We start from the raw sequence: 22,636 nt of genomic DNA, 5'->3' as shown, positions 1-22,636 counted from the left end.
TGCTTTGCATTTCTTAGATTGTTGGGTTTTTAATGGCATTCAGTATTTCCCCATTATTTTGGGGGGAGTTAATTTTATTCTTGTGTTTCCTGGGAACCAGTGATTATAGTAACTCACTTTTTTTGAAAAGGAGATATCAAAATTCCATATTCAGAGAGTAATGAATAAGATAAAGGGTCATAGATTAGGAGTTCAAATTAGGTGCTGGCTCAAGAACAAGATATAAGTTAACCTTTGATAGAAACTTCAGGTTTAACAGGAATTAGAAGTAGCAATACCCAAGATCAGTTTTAAGATGTTTTGTGGTCAGTCTTCAAGATGCCATGGATTCTGGCCTCGATCCAGCAAAGCATTTAAACGTGCTTTATCTTTAATGACATGAGTCCCACGGATTTCAGAGTTAAGGATGTGAATCCCATTTAGCTCAGAGTTAAGCACATTAACAGTTAAGAGCAGAGTTAAGCTTAAATGCTTTGGTGATCAGCACTTTTATGATTGAGCCCTGGGTATGTAATATTAAAAAAATAATAAGAATAAAACAAACACTGCAGAATGTATGACTATGCTGAAAACAAGCTCTCCATCTCAGTTTGTACTGCAAATGATACTAAAATTGCAGGCAGAGTTAATGACAAGGAACAATGCAACAAGAATAAAAAAGGATTTGTATAATTTAAGTGATTGAGCCAGTAGATGACAACAAACACATTCAAATGCAGACAAGTTTAACATGATTATTCTTGGAACAAAGAGCTAAAGTATAAAATGAGTGCTACATGCATCTCTGCACATTCAACAGGCAACGTAGGTTATGTGCTGTATGCTAATTCGTGTCTGTTTATTCAGAAATCTATGCTCAGTTCATATGAGATATTGGTAGGTAGATTTTCCTGCCAAAAAAAAGTTCTGGATAAATCCTTTTGCTGTTTATTAATAGTTCCATTAGTTAGAATGTGTGTGTGTGAATCTCTCTCTCTCTCTCTCTCTCTCACACACACACACACACACACACACACACACACTTTATGAGACTCCTCTCTTGAAAGTGATACAGCAGAAGTGTGTTTTCTGGAGGGATTTGAATTAAGCCAAGTTTGGTTAGGGTATTCCATGCATATGGAGCAGTGTGAAAGATTGCACAGAGTTGGGAATCACAGGGTTAGAAGGGACCAACTGCAAGGGTCATCTAGTATAACCTCCTGCCAAGAGGCAGGATTTGTTGTGTCTAATAAATGAAAGTCTGAAACAAAAGGATGTGAAGGGGAGGGAACAGCAGAAGAGACAAGGCTGGAGGTTTAAAACAAACAAAAGGAAGTATTTTTTTCACACAACGCACAGTCCCAACCTGTGGAACTCCTTGCTGGAGGATGTTGTGAAGGCCAAGACTATAACAGGGTTCAAAAGAGAACAAGATAAGTTCAAGGAGGATAGGTCCATCAATGGCTATTAGCCAGGATTGACCGGGATGGTGTCCCTAGCCTCTGTTTGCCAGAAGCTAGGAATGGGCGACAGGGGATGGATCACTTGATGATTACCTGTTCTGTTCATTCCCTCTGGGCCACTGTAGGAAGACAGGATACCGGGCTAGATGGATTTTGGTTTGACCCAGTACGGCCATTCTTATATAAGCTGGGGCTGAAGGTAAGGACAAAGAACTTGATAGAGAGGACAATGATGAGTCAGTGAGGGGATTTTAAGTGTTGGGTGGGGAGGAGCAAGGGAGGGCATGATACTCGGGGGAAGATAATGGTAGATGAGAAAATGGCAGTCTCCTTTCAGAGTTTCTGGTCACTTTGAAAAAATAGAAATCTATTTGCTTAAAGTTTCATTTGTTCTTTCTTTTTTATTGCTGATCCCAGGTAATACCTTCTTGAAAAAGACTTCCATTAATGTACAAATGTGCAGGCCACACATTTAGCTAGTAAATTCTGAATCCAGTACAGGTCTGAGAGACAATCAGAAAAATAAGCACCAAAGATGGAGAACAACAACAGGCAGATTCAGGATTACTTCCGGGGTTATTAAGGGAAAGTCACCATGTAGCATGAGAGTGGAACACAAACACCCAGTCTGGGATAGCTTTCTGGTTTAATTTAAAATACTTTATATCTATAATATTTTAAATTAAACCATATATATAGATACAGTCAAACACAAAGGTGCCTAGAGGGTCAAATTATAGCTCAGAGTACTAAGTAAGGAGCAGAACTTTCTGCACCCCTTTTGGAGTTCGTCATAATGACTGTGGATAAAATTGAAGGCATTAAGTAGTAATATGGCGCCTGTAGGCAAGGTGTAGCCTGCTTTTCCCTAGTGTTTACCAGTGTGCACAGAAGTCAAGGATATGACCCACCCCGATCAACCCAGACATACCTCATCGGGGTTGTCAGTACTAGACCTCACCCCCCTGTGTACCTCCCATTGCTAGCAGTAACGGTTGCTTCTTGTGCAGTGCGTTATGGTGGGGAAAGGAATCTCGTGTGTCCTCTACATCTCTAGTGCATCATGCAGGACCAGCAATAATGTGACCTCTATGGTACAAAAATAAGAAACCCGAGTTACGGTTCAAAGTAACCCGTGCGTTTCAGTCTGAAGGATTGCCTGCTGAGTACTCTCCCAGGACCATCCATGCCGCATGACAAGCTTTCTCTGCGCTGCTTTCCACTGACGCCAACCTCTCAGGCTGCTGCAGCCTTATGTAACTGCCCCCAGCTCTCCCAGAATGCCCTGTTTTTGTGGAGGAAAATGCTGATTCATACTGTGCACAGGTGCTTCATTGCTGCCTTACCTATTGCACTCGGATCAGGTGGCACTGAACAGAATGTTCTGTGGAATCCCAATACACAGAGGTAATAAAAGGTAAAGGGGAAGGAGCCTGAGCTTTGTTTTGGGGGGAAGGCCTCATTGCAGGATCCTTGTTTCTAGCACTCCTTCACAGCTGCAGTTGGGAGGGATGGGAAGAGAAGAAACAGATCATAGGCAGTGTTAGTAAAAACACAGAATACAAAGCAGGTGATTCCAGCACTTAACAGACACTGAGCAATGCTCTGCCACGTTCAGCTCTGTTACACTGGTGTAAACCGGAAGTAACTACTCTCCCTTCAATTCAGTTGACATCAAAGATGTCACTTGAGGCTTATGCCAATATAACCGAGAGGGGACTGTGACTCATTCTGTACAGCATGGCAAAGATATTGCCTGAGAGGGTACAGCAGAGGCTCTCCCACATGTCAAGAATCTTCTAAATTACATGAGGAGAGATGAAGGGAATTGGGTTTGTTTATTATTAGAAAAGAAGAGATTTTAGGGTGACCTGAGAGCACTTTTCGTTGAGTGCAAATTTACTTACTTAATTTATATGCAACACCAACCCACACAGGGCTGTTGGCAGTGGGGATCAAACCTGAGATCTCTGTAGCTAAATGCATGAGATGCTACTGCATGAGCTAAAAGGCATATCTCTCTTTAGACAAGGCTGTAGTAGGCTCATCAATCTCTAGCTGGCCTCACCACCACTAGAGGGGGACAAAGCACCACTCCCAGTAAGCAGAGTTTGCATTTATTAAATTCCTTCACTCTTTTTTTTCTTATAATAAACCAAACAAATTTTAGGTGCCAACATATAGCACAAGTACAAACATATTATACATGAGAAAAGGCCAAGATATTTATGCAGAGCTTGGATTCCTATGTATTAATCACAGTATGGATTCTTATGGCACTTAGAAAAAAAAATTAAGGTTATCAAAGTCAAGAGGGAAACAGGCAGAGGGAAAGAAGAGACAAAGAGAAGAGGTGTTGGTGAGGGAGTGTGTCGATCTGTCTCCTGCCTCTCATCTGGGCCTCACGCAGGCATCTTTAGTTGACCGGTTCTAGAAAACTGTCCCAAATGGACTGAGATTTTTTCAAGGTTTGCCATGTATTGTATGTGTGAATGCAAATTTCTTACAATAGGCAGGTTTGAAAAGCATCTCTCTTCCTCTGCTGACGGAGACCATCAGTGCCCAATAAAAATAAATCATTTAAAACTACAGTAGGTTGACATGATTGACAATTAATTATGTGCTCTATAGTGCGGGGCGGGGGGAATGCTTACAGATGAACAGAGCCCTGTTCTCAAGCGATCAAACTTGGTTGATTTCCTAAAAGTAGTAGGTTAAAGAGAAAGTTCTATCCAATAAGCTTACACAAAGAGGGCATTAGTAGCCTTACCGTAAAGTAATTTACAGGGTATATCTACACTGCAGCTGGGAGGTATAATTCACAGCTTGGGTAGATGTATAGGCACTAGCTCTTATCAAACGAGCGTGCTGAAAATAACAATATGGCCACGGCAGCTTCCTGAGTATGTACCTAGGATCTTGCTCAGACATCCCAGGGCATCACTGCGGCCACTCTGCTCTTTAGATTTAGCATGCTAGTTCAAGCAGACATAGTGCATCTATGCCTACCTTAGCTGGGAATTACACATCCCTGCTGCTGTGTACACATAACCACAGTATGATTGACCTATATAATACCAATTCTAAGAAAACCCGCATTGCAAGCAGCCATGTAACTCCTGTTACTCTCGGGAATGTGGCGCTTGAGAATATACTACCAACCCAGGTGCTAAGAGCCTAGGGTAAATACCTAAGACAGAGATAAAGGTGATGCATGCACATAATTTAAAGGAGAATGGGCTCCTTCAGTCTCTGCACTTGCAGCTGAGAGGGTAATGTGTCACAACTTGATTGTGTGATTCCTGTATGAAAAAGGAACAGAGAACTAAATTCTTTCTTCTTGTCTGTCTTTTTTTTTTTAAGAGTTAATTTAATGCTGGCGAAAGGTGACAACCCTTGAGACTGAAAGTCTCAGTTTATCCACAAAAAGGTACAGCATGGATAATGGCAGAGCTAGAATTCCCACTCTGCCTCAGCAATATGCCTTTTAAAATAGTTTATTTGTCCCTTACCAAAGATTTTCTAAAGGTAAAAATAAAGGTTATCCATCCAGTCATTTATAGTGTGCCTATCTCTGTCAGATCTAATAGAGCTGGGTTCTTCTGCTGCAAGAGTTTAAGATTTCAAATTTATTTCCCATCTCCAGTCGCGACTGCACAGACCCTAGTGAGCATCCAGTCCTGTAAGGGGAATCCAAACCTTTGTGCTCTGGAACCCCTGGGGTGTGTTAAGCTTCTGGAGCCTCTGAAGGCTGCAGCACTAGTTCCTCCTGTGGCCTCTATGGCAGATTTCCTGGGCACTGACTCTGTCTGTTACCCCTTCTTGGAAATGGGGTTCCTCAACCCAGCTGCCCTCGGCCCCAGACCAGTGCTAATTACCAAAATATCCCAGTTACTTAAATGCACCCCTCTCCCAGAGCTCCATCCCAAAAGTGTGATGCTTCTGATTCATAGATTAACTCTCTCCAGGACATGCAGAAGTTGTGAAGCAGTTAAAATACAGAGAAATGCTTTGCCCAGAGTCAAACACATTTATGCTCTTTTATTCTTAATCATGTAAAGCACAGGAGAGTACAGATCATATAAAACAATAAATACTAAACACGTGTCCCTGTCTAAGTTTCCTCACCATCCATGTCCACAAAGGCAGGCAGGTAGGCATGGTGTTTGTGGTGAGTAGTCTATCCCTCATAGACTAGAGAAAAATGCTCATAACCCAGTTTTTAGAGTAGCAGCCGTGTTAGTCTCTATCCACAAAAAGAAAAGGAGGACTTGTGGCACCTTAGAGACTAACAAATTTGCCACAAGTCCTCCTTTTCTTTTAACCCAGTTTTTGTAATCTTGCTGTCTGCTGCCCCGTGTCTTCTGTTTTGCTCTCCTCCTGGTTGGCTCATTGTTTAAACAGCTGCTAGTCACCTGGTCTCTTTTTATTCTGTTCTTGCTAAATTTCCACTGCTCCTATCTTGTCCCCTCCCTTCAGAGGAATCATCTAAACCAGGTTTTCTAAGGATGCAGCTACTTTTTAGCATAACCTTTGTGAGGTCTAAGGAAAGTCATTAACCTTAAGTATTTTCCATAATCCCTATCTCGTGTACATCTGTAACTAGAGGACCTGTCAGCACTGGTGCATCTACATACATATAGGCATTCATAACACAGCAATTTTTCATAATAAAACTTCACAATATCAATCAGAATTCAGAAGTTGTACAGATATATCCCCGATTCATCACAGGGATGAAAAGTGGAAATCTCAAAAAATGTTGTCAACTGATTGTCCAAAAGAGAAAACAAATTGTTTTGATAATTTTGAAATGTGTAGTTTCTATTTTGCCCTTTTTTATTTGTTACTTTTTTTTAGAATCTGTTAAACCAAATTTTGAAACAAACATAATTTTGAACGGAAAAATGAAACCTTTTTTCATTTTGAAAAATGTAAAAATGGGATATTTTCATAGTTCTGCACTTTTCATTTTTTTCCAATCGTGAGATTTGTCAAAAGCAATCCTTTCCTGCAAACAGTTTGTTTCCACAAATTGGTATTTTCTGAGGCAAAACGTTTTGTTGGAAAATTCCTGAACAGCTCTAGTATCTAAGCACCTTCACGAACTTAACATTTGTATGTCATGAGAAGTCCTACGAGATGGCCAATTTCTGAAGCTTCAAAAGCTGTTTTTGTTAGAAAATTCCTATTTGAACAGGCTTGCAAACACTTAGGGAGAAATTCTGCAGAGGGACCTACAAATATGGCCACTAAACTGGGTGGTATTCCTTTAAACAAATAATGGTTACCAAACTAATAACAGGTTTCAGAGTAGCAGCCATGTTAGTCTGTATCTGTAAAAAGAAAAGGAGTACTTGTGGCACTCTAAGGTGCCACAAGTACTCCTTTTCAAACTAATAACAGAATTTAATAGCACGTGTACACCTAAAAATTGCAAATAAATTAGTTTAAATCAAAATATTGAGAAGTCTTTTTTTTCCTTTATCTCCTGCCAAGGTCCACTCCAGAGCTTTTGTTTATGTTTTTGTAGCACTGACATGGCTAACACCTAAAACTGCATAAGCAGTGTGAACTGCTCCCTGCCCTGCTTCAGTTAGCAATGTCATTGTTGCCAGAGAAACACAGAACCTTGGACTGGGATTCTGGCAGAATAAAAGCCTTTCAGATCATATTTGATCAAATTTAAAAAGGAGGGGAGAAGAGGGACCTTGTAAAAATCCTGTTTGTCCACTAGAGAGCATATAGGCAGTGTTTCTCCTCCTCAGAGGAAATGTGTCAAACTCGTAATATACACAATAATATAAGACAATGTAAGTGTTTACAACAGTTGTACTCTTCTCAGTAACATACAAAGAATACAGTAAATGAAAATTGGTAGACGGCTTCATAGATAAATAACTGATGTCCAAAAGCCACATATATCCTGTTACAGTAGCTGCTTAGCATCCCCTCTCTTTCTAAGGCTTTGTGTACGCTGGCAGTGAAAGACACAAAACTTTTGTCGTTCAGAGGTGTTAAAAAAAAACAACACAAAACACACACACCCCCCCCGAAAGACACAAGTTTTGCCAACGACAAGCACCAGTGTGACAGCGCTTTGTCGTCAGGAGTGCTCTCCTGCCGACAAAGCTAATGCCGCTTGTTCGGGGGTGGAAGTTTTTTGTCGGCGGGAGAGCTCTCTTGCCGACAAACGGCAGCGACACTGCACACCTGTCGCTAAAAGCTGTATACACGTAGCCTAAATCTCGAAGCATCCACATGCTAACCGTGGCACGATAAAAATTTGCGAAGTTCTTTTGAAAAAGAATAGTGGAGTAAGTTTGAGCCAGGAAATAGCAGACCACTGTCCCAGCAGTTTTTGGTCGCTCTATCAATTTCTCTAGAATTTTAAGTTTTATTTTCTAGCTCTTACGGTTGTGAAGAAGTTTCTGAATGTAAACAGATGTGCTGCTTTACTGGCTCTGCAGATGGCCAGACTGAAAGGTTAGATCTGAGAAGGGCATACTTTGAAGGCTGATGATAACTATTTAAGTGTCAAAATTAACTTTGCTCTGCTGATTGGATTTAGAAGCAGCATTCAATCAGGGACAGAGCTTGAGCAGAGTACCTCTCCTTTTTTTGTTTCCATTTTGATCCCCTTTTTAACTGACCTCTTCTGAGATAACTTCTGTTATTCCTTTTGTGTATTTGTGTAACTTCCTTGTTAGGGATTTATACTCAAAGGATGAAGGGTGAAGGGTAATAAACTCCCATTGTATTACCTGCATGCTATTTTTGGCAGCCTGCTCCCATAATTAAATACATTTAAATATATTATAATTTTTTGTGTAGACTATAAATGTTTGTCTCCATGCTGTCTAGAAAAGTTATTCTCCCTTTAATAATACTCTGTGTTGCATGTGGGAGGCTGCTTTTTCCAGTGGATATGCCATTGACTTTCTCTGTTACCTTAGTTGACCTCATTTTCTCTATCTGTAAAATGGAGACTATTCTACTTATATTTGCATTGTGCTTTGAGAATGCTAGATGAAAAGTCCTATATAAGAGCTAACTACATCTTGTGTTGTGCATCTTTTCCTCCTATTGCTTTGATTCTGCAGTGCCTATTTAATTTGTAAACTCCTCAGATTTCAGGATGCATGTTACTATAGTCAGGTAAAGCAACTAAAACCTCTTCGGTGTGATAGAAGTAATAAATGTAAAGCATTATTATTTATGATTGTTGCTTCTCCCTATAACCTATATAGGGCGCATTATTATTTACCAAGCATCACAAGAGTGCTCAGAGCTTTGCAAAACATTTGTGTATTACTCAGAGTCTGAATGAATTCCTCTGTGAATGTCAAATGACAAGGGTGGAGGTGTATAGATGCAGATTATCCTCATGGCTGGCATTTGAACGTTTGCAATTTTTTGTCAATGAGCAATTGATTTGTCTGTATTTTGTATTATGGAGCCCGTAGCAGAACAGTAGATTAAAATTCATTTTATTGCAAATAGATCTATTAAAGTCAATACTCTTCTGAAAATTTTTTTATTGTCTTTAGCCCTAATTGTCTCAGTGGTGGACTGGTGTCAAAATAAATGGTGATGGCATTTAGGATCAGAAATAAAGAACACAGCGCATCTAGTTATTTTGGATAGCTTTGCATTTTGAGTCTGCTTGATTCTCATGTTTGCAATATATATGCCTACCAGACAAATCTCCAGTTCCATATATTTTATTTTACAATGTGGCAATATTAACTTCTGGAACTAATTAGGTCTCTTATTTGACAGCACATTGTGATTGTTAAGATCCCCTCGGCTGTAAAACTGCACTATTAAAACATCTGAGGTAGAATTTAAGAATACCTACCCATACTGGTTTCACCTCCAAGGGTCTCTAAAAATAAAACTTAATACCTAACGGAGAGCAGCGTCTGTTTACACATCAGTCCGTAGTTTGGGTGGGTTTTTTCTCATTCAGTGATAGGAAACATTTTGTGTGCACCTGTGTGTGATGTAAATGTTAAATGACTGTATTGGAGTAAGTGCACTCTAGATTTTAAACTAATGGCAGGACGTTTCAGACTGAGCGGTAGCAATAGGACAATGAAGTGAGGTAACTATCCCAGCTGGCTGTGGTATTTTACAAAAATATGTAACCAGAGAAGCTGTGAATTATGTAAACTGTTCAGTAGGATTCTGGGTGTAACCTATTACCATTATTGTTGGCAGGGAGGAAATACTACTTGTTAGTTTCCTTGCATTTTCTTAAGAAACACTGTACAGATGGTCTCTTTTTAAAAGCATGAGATTTTGTTATTTGACAGAATTATAAATTTCAGGGATTGTGTCATCTTTCTAGTGTCCTGGGGAGTAGGCATCTAAACTTAACTTGTACTCAGTACAACTCCTAAATAGATGTATGCTGAGTTACTCAACTATCACACTGTTCCAGGCATAGGGATGGGCTCAATGACATTGTGGCTCTTAGAGAAGGCAAATTGTGTGATTCTTTTGTACAGTGAGATGAGCGTGGAAATGACTGGCTTTAGGTGGCTGGCTACAGTTTTGTGTTCGTTAGCAAAGAAATGCTTCATATATGTGTGTGTGTTTGTTTTCTCCCATTACATTTTTGCTCCCGTCTCTTCAGTTCAACTGAATGATGTAATGTATTTCATATATTGCTTGGGTCAAACTTCCCCCTACCTCCAGGGTAAGTACGGTGTTTGAATCTGGCATTTCCTGAAACCCATGGATGATGGGGCGGCACTCACCTCTTGCGAGCGCTCCTTTCAAGTTGGGCGTGTCTGTGCTCTTTAGTTTATGGTGACCTGTCAGTGGTTTCTCAGGTGACCCGACCGAGTCACAAGCACTGTATGTATGTATGTGAAACAGAACAAACCCCTTCTGGTGTATACAGTCCACCAGGGGTCTATCTCAGTAGTAACCCTTAGTTAGTGTCTCTCTAGCTCTCCCTGGGCTCAGTCTTTAAGTAGTCCCAGCCCTGGTATGGGGCCATACTCTCAGGGCTTCCTTCCTGGAGATTCTACCTTCTTGCAGCCCTCCCCGGCCTCAGTCCCATCAGCCAGCCAGCCAGCAGCTCTCTCACTATCCCAGTCCCTGCCAGCATTGAGCTGTCTGTGGTCCTCCTGTTTTTTCAGCCAGCCAGGAACACAGTCCTCTCTTCTCCATCTCCAGGCAGTGACTGACTGCTGCTCTGTTCTACAGCTCCTTTTTATGGCCCTGCTGAGCCCTGATTGGCTGCTCCCTGCAGCATCTCTCATTGCCTGCTTCCCCACAACCACTCTAGGCCCTTGGAGGACTTCTCTTCTGCTCCTTCCTGGGACAAGGTGTGGCAGGACCCTGAGGCCTCCAGAAGGAGACCTCTGGGCCTACTCCACCCTGTCACACCATGGTATTAGCTTTAATGTATAAAACCATCAGACTGCGCTAGAATACCTACATTTTAAAATTTGCTGCTGCTAACAATACAAATGAGAGAAAGAGGTCCAGATCCTGAAATCAGTGGCAGTTAGGCATCTACATACCTTTGAGGTTCTGAGCCAGCACTGATGTTAGGCAGTAGAAAGGCCTCCCGTCAAAACTTCGTTAACAGTGAAGAACATAACCGCAGTTCACTACAGTGATGCAGCAAACGTGCCTATAGGATAGTAAGATGACAGAACAAGGAGTAATGGTCTCAAGTTGCAGTGGGGGAAGTTTAGGTTGGATATTAGGAAAAACTTCTTCACTAGGAGGGTGGTGAAGCACTGGAATGGGTTACCTAGGGAGGTGGTGGAATCTCCTTCCTTTGTGGTTTTTAAGGTCAGGCTTGACAAAGCCCTAGCTGGGATGATTTAGTTGAGGATTGGTCCTGCTTTGAGCAGGGGGTTGGACTAGATGACCTCCTGAGGTCTCTTCCAACCCTGATATTCTATGATTCTAAGTACTGTCTTTTCATTGTAGATCAGCTAGTTCTGCTGAAGCCTCAAGACCACTGACAGAACAAGTAATCCTCTTAAAGCCTCATCCTGATAGTGACCTAGTCCAGTTTTATCACACTATTTATTATTCATACAGCACAAGCAGTGTGTTTATAGACAGACATAAGGTCTAAATTCTTCAAAGTGACTAATGATTCAGGGTGTCTGTATTTTTTTTTATGACATTCTTTTGAAAGGTCCTGGTTTTGAGAAAACGCTGTGCCCCCTCTCTCTGAAAATCAGGTCACATTAAAGTGTTTTCAATTAAGGCCAGAGTACCTACCCCAAAGAAATAAGTCCAAAGCTTTTAAGGCAAATCCTCACCCAGATCTTTATCCATACCCCTTTACTCTACAGTCAGGATGGCCTATTCCAAGCATTCAAAAATCATGAAATTGGGTTAAAAATCATGAAACTATTTTTAAACAAAATAATAGTTGGGTTCTTTTTATTTCCTTTCTCATTTCTGACCCTTTAGGTTACACTTGCTTCACATTTTCAACCTTATCTCTGCAAAAGTTGGCAATGCGGTAATGTAATGGGTGGGAGTGAGAGAGGTGTAAGGAGAAGGTGGGACAGCGTTGCCCTCTAATGATTCTAGCTCCCTCTGGGTGGGTGTTTTATATAATAATTGATCCAGTTGTCTGCAGCACAGGAAATTGTTACTGCTATACATACCAAGAAACAAAATAACCAGAGAAGAGGAGATCCTAGTTTCAGAGGCATAAGATAGGTGCGTGAAGGAATAACTGCCAGCGTTTTCAGTCAAGAAAAGAGGGTTTGCATTACATTGATGAATGATGTTAAGTTGGGCTCCTGCACTCGGCCTGCAGAGTTCTGACCTTTATACAGGAAGTACCATTAGCAGAGTGGAAGCTGAGTACAATGCAGCCTGAGTCTTTACAACAGCTTGCTTGCGGTTTCTATGCTGTTTGTGCAGCTCAGACAGAAAGAGCAATCAGCAGCGCTCTGTGCAAGTGACAAGAATGTTTTTCAGTACAATTTTTATTGTTTTTGTGGCCCAGAAAACTCACTTTTTCCAGAACATCTGCCCAATGGTTACTTTTGCATCAAAACCTTGAAAATCAATAATTTCAGATCTTTTCACAGGAAGTCTTCCCCCTGCCCCCCTTTTTGGTCTGAATTAAATTTTTCAAATGGATATTTTATGCTTTAAAAAGACGTTTTGAATAAATATGAACCCATTATCACTCAAAAATTCTCATTTTGTGTACACACACACACATGCTGGTAATAGCTTTTATGGAATTGGGCCAGTTTTTGAAAATTCAAAAACTCAACAATTTCTCAATGTTTTCAGTGTTTGAATGTAGTCTGATTTAATTTTTACCACGAGTAATCAGGCACTATTAGCAGTAATGGCAGCTCGAGCCTTCAAAAATCTTGTCAGGTCTCAAAAGTCATGAGATACAAAGAACACAAAATGTATTATTTTTATATTTGGCTTCTGATTTCTGAGCCTTTAGGATGCATTAAGATCATGTTTCCAACCTTCTCTATGAGGTCTACAAACTTATTTTTAAAATGAAAACTGAGATTCTCATATAATTGCTTCAGTCCAGGAGCTGGGGCTCTAAGAAAAACACCAAATATTGTAAGATTTGTGAAAAAAAGAAGGGACAGTTGGCAACACTATTATCCATTTCACCTGCAGGCTCATGGTAGACAGCACAGGCAGCTGAGAGTACTGCTTCAGAAGAGTAGAAGTTAATATATTTTTCCTCTCCCTCTCCCCGCTTTCGTATTCTACCTCAAATATCTTCAGCTGAAAACTGGAAGCTTCTGTACACACGAGTGCTCTCCACACAAGCTTTGCTTTTAAAGACCCTGAGCTAGGAATAAGAATTATTACTAATTCATTCATTTCTAACAGGATTTCAATCAATTTAGGTTGTGTTGGGTTTTTGGTTGGTTTGGTTTGATATTTTTTCTCCAGAGAAGAATTTTTGTGGCTCTTTTGCTGTTACTACCATTGATCATTGTGCTGAGACTAATTTGTCATGTGTTCTGATGAACCACCATTATCATGCAATGGAAAATGCATTAATATCTGTGCCCTTCACAAAATCATTCAAGGGAGCTTAAAAAAATTAAATACCATCTTAAAAAGCCACATCAAAGACTTTTTTTCAGATTTCATATTTACAAAGGGATACAACTTTTAAAACCTTAAGTGGGAACTGATGCCTTACTAGAGGAGCATAATTAGAGAGAGCTTAGAAATCCAAGAGACTTCAATCAACTCTATGGACCAGTCAGATAATCAGCAGTTTTTCATCTCAAGCCCCTTCTTAAGCAGAGTTAAACGTTCTTTGGCTGTCCTTGGTCTGACATTTGGTAAGTTCATCATTGCGTAGAAAAAGTTTCTCTTGCATTCCCATACCACCTACTGTTTTCTGATTGGGTTCACGAATCCATGAATTTCTCACTTGTTCTAAGAGTTGGTCTGTGTCAGCCTTCACTATCCCCTTGAGCACCTTGAAGCTTTTCACAATTTCCCCTCTAAACTGTCTCTTCTGCAGTGAGATCAGTCCCAGTTTTCCACATGAGCTAACTTTTTAGCCTTGTGATAATCTTTAGTGCTTTCCTCTGGACGTTTTCCCCCCTCTCAGCCCTTATCTGAAGTATCAGGGTACTGTGCAGAACTATGTTTAATTGCCTTTTTGGAAATCCAAATAGATTGTTTCGCTTATTTCGCTTGTCTGCTTTCTGTGTTCTCACAAACAATTCCACCAGATGTGTTCAACGTGATTTTTTTTTTTACTTTTTGTGAAGCAGTCACATAGTTATTATGAGTGCTCGTTTCTCTGGAAGTGCTAGATCATCTTCGTACTAAGACTACGTCTACACTGGAGCTGGAGGTACAACATCCAGCTCGGGTAGACATGCCGATGGTAGTCAAAATAGCAGGGTAGCTGCAGCTGTGTGGACAGCGAGATAGGCCAACCGCCCAAGTACTTAGGGTTTCAGACACTGCTATTTTTAGTACACTCGCTTGAACAAAGCTGGTGCCTGTGCCTCTACCGGAGCTGGAAATTATTTCTCCTGCTGCAATGTAGACTTACCTTAAAGGTGTGTCTTCACGGGGGGGGGGCGGGGGGGCGAAGTATGTTCTTAACTTGGGTTAGCAAACTCAGATTAAAATAGCAGTGAAGACACAGCAACTCAGGTTAGCAGCTTGAGTCTATTAGGGGAGCCTGGGATTGAATTTGAGCTGGTCTAATGTGAGTTGAAAGCCAAGTTCATTGCTATTTTACCCCAAGTTTGCTAATCTGAGTTAAGAACATGCTGGCCTCTGGCCCCGCATCACTAAATATCTTCAGCATATGTGTCACTTTAAGCACGCAAGTAGGGTAATTGGCTGACTTAATTGGAGCATCTAGGATTTTCCTTAACACTAAAATTAAGACAAACGGGTCTGTAATTTCCTGGTTTCCTCCCCGCAGACAACTGTTTTTGTGATTCCTTCCCTGAAGTCTTAGTTATCTCCCTTTCTTTCAGCATTAGTCAGATACTCAGTACTTCCTGACCTAGGTGCCTTTTCTGCACATGGTTCTGCTAAATGACTCTAGTACTGCCCATTATGACTCAACTGGTCGTATTTTACAATCTCCAGGTTATGCTGCAGAAATTGTACAGCTGTGCAACGTGCTCTGTCTTTAGAGATTTAAAGTAAAAAATGTCTGTTGAGCTGGACCCTCAGCTTTCTCTAGGGGAAAAACAAGTAAGTTTCTAGCCCTTTCCCTTGTGAAGCTAGCCTCAAGCGCATACCTTCATGTAAACCAATCACTAGAGTGGAAAGGAGCAAGAGACTGGGAAGGACCTAACCACCTCCCCTTCCCTTGTGCAAGACACAGAGCCTCATCCAGCTCCCACTGAGGTCAATAAGGAGTCTTTGCACTGATTTCAGTATGAGGTGAAGATTGCAAAGAGCAAGCAAATACACTTGAATTCATTCCATGCAAAGCACTCATAGTTTTACACAGTAAAAGAGAAAAAGTTACAAGACTGGAATGTATTGCCAGCCTTCAGAGTTTAACAGTTATGAGTCAGGCCACACAAAAAAATCATTAAATTGGTTTAAACCCCAGAAGATTGTTTTTAAGTTCTCCTTCTTTGCCTTCCGGGTTCTGTGACTTCAGTGCTTCATGTTTTCAAACTTTTCTCTGCCATCATGAGTGTTAAATCTTACTTCAAAAAAAAAAAAAAACAATGCTGAGATTATCTTGCAATCTATTGATTCTAGCAGCTGGAGCTTTTAAGAAATACACCCAAAATCATGAAACTCATGATTAAATCATGTGTTGGTAACATGGCAGTAGCCGACAGTACAATTGGAAACTATAATGAACAAGTGGTATCCCAATTTAGACTGTTTAAATATAGTCCCAAAATAAAGTCTGCTGTTCCTCCACTGTGTGAATGTGACAGGTAGCTGTCATTTTTTTTTTCAAATGGTAGTAGTATTTTATTGTCTTATGTGCTGGTTTGTCTTTGGGGATTTCCAAGCAGATATTGTTTCGAGGTTGTTGGGTTATTTGTTTTGTTTTACTCAAATAAGTTCTGTTATAGTTTGACTGCTAATGCTTATTAATTTGGTTTGAATTATGCATGTATGTATTGATTTTACTCTTTGCCAAAAATCTTTACTTCTATTTGTAACATCTCACTCCTTATGAACATGGAGGAGGGGAATATATTTGTAGGACATTTCTTTGGGTAATTAACTTCCCACTCTGATCTGTTTAGTTTTTTGTTGCGATGTCTTATTGAATGCTTCCCCGCACCACCTGTGCATAAGATATTTAATGGTGGAATTTATTTTTATATCAGAAGCAAACACAGGGGGAAGACCTGTCATAAATCCTGGAAGTGCCTTTTGGCTTTTGAAACAGAGCCATCTTTACAGTGAATCACTTCAGCCTATCCTATAACTCCTAGAACGGTTATATTGGCTAAGGACCTCAAGAACCTCACTGGAAGTCAGGCATTCCTGAGTTCTAATCTTAGTTTTGTTTCAGATTTGCTTTGAAGACTTGGGAAAGTCTTAATTGCCCTATCTCAGTCTCCCCACCTGTAAAGAAGAGATAATACTTACAATTACCTACCTCCCAGGACTGTTGTGAAGATTAGAAAGCACTTCACAGACAAGAGTTAAACTTAGCGTTGTATCATGGGTTGGTATTATTATTAATAATTAATTAACAACCCTTCCTGCCCTCATACTATCCTCTCCTCCTCTCTCTCCCACCCTCCCACCCCCTCATAGTTGAGTAAAAAAAAAAAGTAGGGTTACTCAAGGTTACTCAATCTAGGCAGTGGCTGACTGGGATAGCATAGTTTATAGTCATGTGACACCGTGAAGCTACCAATCAACATCAAGTGTTGACCTCTTGATTAGATGCTTGCACGTTTCCCTCAGACATAGAGACACTGACAATTTCCACTGTCTTATTGCTGGCCTTTATCAATCCTGAAGGACATGGGTCCAACACACAGGAGAGAAATTAGTATCTTAGTGTTTTGGACCTGACCAAAAGTAAGAAAGCTTTGAAAATCTTCCAATCTCTGGCCCGTATTTACTTACCCAAGAGGTTCAAACAAGCATCGAAACATCTGTGTGTTTATCTGAACCAAACCTGTGAGCTTTCTGAGGCCCATCCAGCACTTTAAAAAAATCTGACCTGATAAAAAGTAAAATGGAGTGTTTCTAAATGTGAGAAGTCAAATGGGTGAATATCAGAAAATGTTAATAAGCTACAAGCACTGACCTAAAGTTAAGGAATTTTATAAAGGTATGAAGAGGGGAAAGGTGAAGACTACTAAACTGAAATTTAAGTAAAGGCTAATAAAAAATTATGTCTCTTAAAGATTTAAAACAGATCAAGCAGTGAAGAGAGTTGGGGAGAGCATTACAAGAAGTTAAATACAGTTGTTCAATGTGGTCTAGGCAGAGGACGTGATCAGGCGAAGGTAGGTAAGTGAAGATGAAAAACACAAGGAGCCTGATTCACTATTGTGTTACTCCAGTTGTCAGTGAAATTGTTGTTGTTTGTATTACAGTTCCACTTAAAATGCCTCCATAAGATCAGGGCCACATTGCCCTAGGTGCAATTGCAAGAGACAGCCCATGCCCCAAGGAGCTTACAATCTAAACGCAATGAAGTCACACCAGAGTAATACTAGTATAATACAGAGGTGAAGCAGGCCCAAGAATGAGAAGATCTATGAGATCTGTGTGAAAGACAAAATATAAGAGGCAGAAGAAAAAAATCAGAATTTTCACTGGCAAAGCTCCCCCTTCAAAAGATAAAAACTTCTGCCTTTTTAACTAGGATATAATTTAATGAAATTACATGACCTTTGCAACTGAATGTCTTCAGAGGCAATCAGCCACAACTGAATCTGTACTGTGGTGATTAGGAAGCAGCCGAGCCAAGCAAACCATGGTATCATCTGCATAGCAGTGAAAATACAAGCAACAGTGCTGAAAAAATAAAATCAATCCATAAGGCAGCATGTAACTACTGAAGAATGTAGGATCTAGACCAGAACACTGTGGCCCACCAGAGTACAAACTATGTGGGTCAAATGAAAATGTGCTAGTAAAATCAAGATAAGAATGTTGGTCAGAAGAAAGTCAATTCCAGAGAGCTCCAAATTGCATTCGTAATTGGAGTGAAGTGAATCCCAAATCTACCACCTTATTATGTTACCCCCAAGCATAATCTCTTGCCAAAGGGAACTGTAATTTTTATGACTGCCTTGAAATGCAGCCAGGTAATTACCTGCAGGAAATGTTCATTTCACTATGTGTTAATCTAGAGAGAGGAAAACAAGTTAAATAGCATGATAAACAATCTAGTTACCATGGAGCCCTTATAAAGGAAACCCTAGGTGTGGTCTTGTGGGAAATATTTCATTGGAATAAGTGTTAATCCAAAGAGAAAGCTTCACCTTTAGTGGGTATACACAATGCCTGCATTTGAGACTGAACGCCTTGAAATACTATTTCTGAATGACTAGAAATTGCCTTTGAATTGCACAGGCCTAATATAATGATGCTGATTGTCAGACCATTAGTTGTGGTTTTTCAGCAATCAAAATATAACATTTCTGCTTAAGAGGCTGGTTATCTTCAGAGGTATTGATTTATTTTACTTTGGCTACAATTATTAAGTTATTTATTGCATTCCATAAAAATCTGACATTTATAGGTTGGGGAGCATGGAAAAATTTAATTTGAAAAAAAAGGGGGGGGGGAGAAGACAGGTTTTTGCTTTTAAGACTGACTCTGTACGTTACCAACAAGATTTTTTTTTTCATATCTGTTGGTTGGTTTCCTATTGCAGCTTTGATCTTGCATGCAAAAAATGGGACAGCGTAAAAATTCTCTGAGTAGTTTCAGGGGGTTAAATCATTTGTCTTTAATGCTAATACAACCTTATTATGATTCCACAACCACTGGAGAGTTTGACATTATCACATTAGCTGCTAATGTATAAATGCAATGCTAATGTACTAGAATTAAAATACTGTATACAGACTTATCCTTAGCTCAGCCATTAAAAATACATTAATGTTCTTCTTGCAAATTGGCCCTTATATGTAATTTATTCAGCAGTATCTATTTGTGTGTGTGTGTGTATCTGTATTTCCCTGGAAAGTTAATATTCTGCCTTTGAAAGCTTTTAGTTTAAAAATGCAAAATATGACACACTGATATAGCCTTTGTTATTTTTAAGAACAATGCAGTTTAATGGCCAGAACAAGGAAACTAAGACTTCTGGGTTCTGTCCTGGCTCTGCTATTCACTTGGGCAAGTTCTTCTTCCTCTATGTGGCATAATATACCCATCTATAAAATCAGTAGATTTACTTACTTCATGTTGAGTTTGAGACTTATTTCACAGATGTTAGTAACTATTTTCAGATCCTCATAGGAATCACACTATATAAGTGCAAAGTATTTGTTGTTACAAATAAGAGCTACCAATGTATGGGAGAAAGAAATTAATCTGTCTGCTTCGGGGAGGGGGAAGGGTTTAAGTGCATTATTTAGATAGTGCAGTGTTTAAAACTGTGTGTGTTTGAAGTAGGTGGCGCATACGATGACAAAAACATCTCCCACGTGACTGCTGCCTTTTTCCCCCCATGCAGCAGGGTTTTAAAGCCTTGAAAAGCAAGCTCAGAGCTGAGTAGAAAGCTTTCTGGAACAGCAGTAGGCATGTAGCAGCACACTTCACAATAACAGCTTTCAGGACACAGGAGATGAAAATGCAATGAAGTATATAGGCTATAGGAAAACTTGGCCTCAGGCAGTGTGCTTTCATTTCGGTAGTTTTAACTCTTAAAATACTACAAGGCACTTTAAGAAATTTCTTTGTAGCTTGTTTTTGAATATTAAAAATCTAAAAATATGCTGTTTTTCATCCAGCGAATATTATTGTGGATCGGGGCTCCAAAGTACAGATGTTGCATTTAGATAGATCTGCTTTTATATGATTAAGAACCATGTGTGTTTCCTCCGATGGGAACGACCACAGACACTTTAGTCAGTTGCAATTTCCCCTTTAAATGTAAATTGGAATATTTAATCTCAGGCTACAACTTCATATGCTCTCTGCCAACTGATAGAAATGGGTTTGGGCAAAATGGCTCAGGGATGAAAGTCCCTGAGCTGGAGGTATATATAATTGCCTCAAGAAATTGAAAATCTTCGAAGTAGTAGGCTCTAAGCCAAAGAGTTCTTGAAGTTCTTCCTCTTCGTGGATTGCAGTTTATCTAATTCACTGTACACTGTGTCTTCACACAAGTGTCTCTCTCGGTGGCAACTGTATGAACACAAAAATCAGACCAAAGGGCCAGATTCTGATTCCAATTTTGCCAAAGTAAATCTTGAGTAATTCCCTCTACTTCAGTGGAGCAAATCCCTCATATGGCCTATAAAATGGTAATAAATTACAATAGTTATGGTACTGCCAATCCCACGAGCTCAAAAATAATGAGTCAGGCCTCTGACAATCATGTGATATGGCTTAACATCACATGATCTTGAAAGAAAAAAAGAAAGAAATACATTTGTCATCTCTCATATTTGCCTGCTGGTTTCTGAACTTTTAGGGTGCAGCAGAGTCATACTTCTAAGCTTTTCTCTGCAGCAATGTGGGCCAGGGCTAGAAAGTAACTTTTTTTTTTTTTTTTTAAATGGTGAGAGTCACATGCCTTCCAGGAGCTGAAGCTTTGTAAAACACACCATCTATCACAAAACTCTCGGGGCAAATCACAAGGGTTGGCAACAACTGCAGTTGTGTGTGAATATAGTGGTATGGGTGTATGTGGTGCTTCCAAAGCAGACAAAAAAGGCAAGGTTTATGTTTTCAAAGGCATCCAGAAGGATTAGCTACATTACGTTCAGTAGGAGTCTCAACCGTAGTCTCAAGTTTGAAATCACCGGACCCTATCCTGCAAACACATTAATACCCATTTATGTAGAGCTTTATACCACAAATAGTCCCATTAATACTAACGGTAGGAAAGCAAAATGATAACTAGTAAGCATTCATAGGATCAGACCTGAGATTATTTCAAGAACAAAAGAAAAATAACAGATCATCAGGGATAGCGGTGTGACAGCGGAAATATCTGTCAATGAACAGCCTTTAGGACAGCAGTTCTCAAACTGTGGGTCAGGATCCCAAAGTGGGTGACCCCATTATAATGGGGTCGCGAGGGCTGGTGTTAGACTTGTTGGTACCCGGGGCCGAAGCCCAAGCCCCGCCACCTGGGGCCAATGCCAAAGCTTGAGGGCTTCAGCCCTGGGTGGCGGGGCTCGGGTTACAGACCCCCCCGCCTGGGGCTGTGGCCCTTGGGCTTTAGCTTTGGCCCCTCCAGTCGGGGCAGCAGGGCTTGGGCGGGCTCAGGATTCGTTCCCCCATCCTGGGGTCCTGTAGTAATTTTTGTTGTCAGAAGGGGGTCGTGGTGCAATGAAGTTTGAGAACCTTTGACTTAGAAGAAGGTACTCAAGAGAGCAGATCATTTGCATTGATTATTTCACATACTTCTCATGGGTTCCGTATACTGTTTGAAATTTTAATTAGTTCACTTTTTATCTGATTTATTATTTTGAATTATTTCAAATGTTATGAGAGAACCTAGGGCCACTGAAGTCAAAGGGAGTTTTACCATTGCCTTCAGTGGTGCCAGGATTTCACTGTATTTTAAGACTTTCCTGGAAGTAATCCAATTGATAGACAATTCTCTTTAAAATAAATAACCAACCAGGGTTAAAAAAGTTTGAAAGTCTTCAGTGAATTTTGTTTCCTGCCCACCCCCCCACACACACAATTTGGCTTTCTTTTATCCATTTCTGGGTTGTGGAAATTCATGATTTACAGTGTTAAGAGGCATGGATAGTTCAGAAAAGCCTGAAGTATCCAGACTGCTCAAGTTTGTCCATAACTAATCATAATATGTCTAAGAAACTTGTTTAAACCAAGTTAAAGAGAAATGATACCCTTTTTTTTTTTATTTTTGTGATTTTTTTCCCTATTTAATCCAAGGATAAAGAGAGAATATTCTTTATCCTTCCAATATAGTAACAAATTCATTTTATTTGTTTACAGTCAACTCTTATTACTCCAGCTGTACTCCTTAATTTGTTAAGGCTGGTTTCTCAGCTGATGCTGATCAGTGTAACTTCAGTTAAGGATCTGGTCCCTTAAAGTTTAAAAAAAAATGGTTCACAAAAAAAGAAAAAATAAGCTATATTCACAAAGCATACTATTCACAATGAGTAATTTGACCAGCTGTATTTGTAATAAACTTTATGGTAAGAAAAATATTTGTCTTGCTTGGTTATTTTGTTTTTATTTATTTCAAGTTAAACTATATAGCTTGCAATTGTTAGTTGTCTCTTGAATGGCAACAATTGAGCAGATTTTAACTACTCAGCTGTTCAGAACATTCCTCTAGGCAGCATTAGATACTGTGGTGAATAGATACTATAGAAAACCCTAAGATACATAGCATTAAAAAATGATTGACTTTCATGGGTCAGATTGTGCCCTGTGGAATTCAGTAGGATTGCACAGGTTGTAAGTTAAGGGTAGATTTTGACCAACAGCATGTTTAAATAAAGCTTTAGCAGCATTACTTTGGTTCATATATTGAAACCCAAACATTACTGGTATTACTGTTG

The 22,636-nt window shown here is 39.9% G+C and overlaps 1 protein-coding gene across 24 annotated transcripts in view; it reads left to right on the top strand.

Moving 5' to 3' along the window:
* The window catches only part of CELF2 (CUGBP Elav-like family member 2), a 713,903-nt gene that overhangs the window by 445,440 nt on the left and 245,827 nt on the right, over window positions 1-22,636 (top strand). Inside the window, exon 2 of one of the 24 annotated variants that reach the window (XM_073328797.2) lies at window positions 17,309-17,414. The exons of the other annotated variants lie outside the window; for them this stretch is intronic. The gene's annotated coding sequence lies outside the window, so the exon portion shown is untranslated. The remainder of the gene's footprint in view (window positions 1-17,308; window positions 17,415-22,636) is intronic. 24 annotated transcript variants of the gene reach the window in all.

Source organism: Lepidochelys kempii, chromosome 1 (assembly GCF_965140285.1).
Source record: "Lepidochelys kempii isolate rLepKem1 chromosome 1, rLepKem1.hap1, whole genome shotgun sequence".
Classification (NCBI taxonomy): domain Eukaryota; kingdom Metazoa; phylum Chordata; order Testudines; family Cheloniidae; genus Lepidochelys; species Lepidochelys kempii.
This window is presented reverse-complemented; position numbering and strand designations above follow the sequence as displayed.